The following is a 2,270-nucleotide window of genomic DNA, read 5'->3' as shown; positions in this document are numbered from 1 at the left end:
TTTAATTCTGTGAGAAGCACGGTGTTTGTTTTCAGTAGAGATTACATCAAATCCTGGTGATTTCGCCTCCTGTAAGTTTCTCGACTTACCCACTTTTTCCTTCTCCACTACTATTTCGCTACTCCAAAGTACTATATTATCTCACCTACCTGGGAATAACTGCCTAGAATGCATCCTCCTTTCTCCATACTGTACCTCCTCCCACCCAATTACTTTTTCTATAGTTAGCATTGACCTAGTAGAATGCACACCTGCTCTCATCCATGTCCATCAATGCTGCTGCCCTCTCGTCCGCCACTGCCACCTCAATGGCCTCTCATCTCTCTGATGAAAGAAAAACTTCAGCGTGCTCTGAGGGAAGCAAGGAGGCGGCGGAGGCGGCAGAGAGCGGCAAGTAGTGGAAACGTTGCTTCTGAGGGGAGCCCAAGACGACCAGTTCTAACGAGTTCAAGCTGAACCAGCCACCCGAGGATGGCATCTCCTCGGTGAAGTTTAGCCCCAACACCTCCCAGTTCCTGCTTGTCTCCTCCTGGGACACGTCCGTGCGCCTCTACGGTGTGCCGGCCAACTCCGTGCGGCTCAAGTACCAGCGCACCGGCGCCGTCCTGGACTGCGCCTTCTACCATCCAATGCATGCCTGGAGTGGAGGACTAGATCATCAATTGAAAATGCATGATTTGAACATTGATCAAGAAAATCTTGTTGGGACCCATGATGCCCCTATCAGATGTGTTGAATACTGTCCAGAAGTGAATGTGGTGGTCACTGGAAATTGGGATCAGACAGTTTAATTGTGGGATTCCAGAACTCCTTGTAATGCCGGGACCTTCTCTCAGCCTGAAAAGGTATATACCCTCTCAGTGTCTGGAGACCGGCTGATTGTGGGAACAGCAGGCCGCAGTGTTGGTGTGAGACTTACGAAACATGGGTTACGTGCAGCAGCGCAGGGAGTCCAGCCTGAAATACCAGACTCGTTGCATACGAGCCTTTCCAAACAAGCAGGCTTATGTATTAGGTTCTATTGAAGGCCGAGTGGCCGTTGAGTATTTGGACCCAAACCCTGCGGTACAGAAGAAGAAGTATGCCTTCAAATGTCACAGACTAAAAGAAAATAATATTCAGTAGATTTACCCAGTCAATGCCATTTCTTTTCACAATATCCACAATACATTTGCCACAAGTAGTTCTGATGGCTTTGGAAGTATTTGCGATCCATTTAACAAAAAGCGACTGTGCCAGTTCCATCAGTACCCCACGAGCATCGCATCACTTGCCTTCAGTAATGATGGGACTATGCTTGCAATAACATCATCATATATGTATGAAATGGATGACACGGAACACCCTGAAGATGGTATCTTCATTCGCCAAGTGACAGATGCAGAAACAAAACCCAAGTCACCATGTACTTGACAAGATTTCATTTGCTTAAGTGCCATGTTGATGATAATAAAACAATTTGTGCTCCCCAATGGTGGATTTGTTAATATTAAAGAAACCAGGGAAAATATTAATTTTAATATTATAACAACCTGAAAATAATGGAAAAGAGGTTTTTGAATTTTTTTATTAAATAAACAGTTTCTTCAGTGCATGAGATGGTTTGATGGTTTGCTGCATTAAAGGTATTTGGGCAAACAAAATTGGAGGGCAGTGACTGCAGTTTTGAGAATCAGTTTTGACCTTGATGATTTTTTGTTTCCACTGTGGAAATGAATGTTTGTAGATAAATGTAATAAAAATCCCTTTGCATTCTTTCTGGATCTTAAATGGTAGAGGAAAACGCTCATGAGCCATTTGTTTCTTTTGCTGGTTATAGTTGCTAATTCTAAAGCTGCTTCAGACTGCTTCATGAGGAGGTTAATCTACAATTAAACAGTGTTTCCTCTTGGCTGTCCATTATTTTCTGAAGCAGATGGTTCATCATTTCCTGGGCTGTTAAACAAAGCGAGGTTAAGGTTAGATTCTTGGGAATCAGCTAGTTTTCCATCGTATTAGGGTACAGAAGGAAAACTAATAAGAAAACCTCCTAATATCATTTTGTGACTGTAAACGATTATTTATTAGCAAACAATTGATCCCAGAAGGGCAAATTGTTTGAGTCAGTAATGAGTTGAGAAAAGACAGAACGCATCTGTGTATTTGGAAAAATAATTGTAACATAATTGCAGTGCATTTAGACAGGCATCTATTTGGACCTCTTTCTATCTCTAAATGAATTTTTGGAAACATTAATGAGGTTTACATATTTCTCTGACATTTATATAGTT

At 42.2% G+C, this 2,270-nt stretch overlaps 1 pseudogene; it reads left to right on the top strand.

Moving 5' to 3' along the window:
* Positions 1-346: 346 nt before the first annotated feature.
* LOC693498 (mitotic checkpoint protein BUB3 pseudogene) lies at positions 347-1,946 on the top strand (annotated as a pseudogene).
* The last annotated feature ends 324 nt before the right edge of the window (positions 1,947-2,270 follow it).

Source organism: Macaca mulatta, chromosome 8 (assembly GCF_049350105.2).
Source record: "Macaca mulatta isolate MMU2019108-1 chromosome 8, T2T-MMU8v2.0, whole genome shotgun sequence".
In the NCBI taxonomy this organism is placed as follows: domain Eukaryota; kingdom Metazoa; phylum Chordata; class Mammalia; order Primates; family Cercopithecidae; genus Macaca; species Macaca mulatta.
This window is presented reverse-complemented; position numbering and strand designations above follow the sequence as displayed.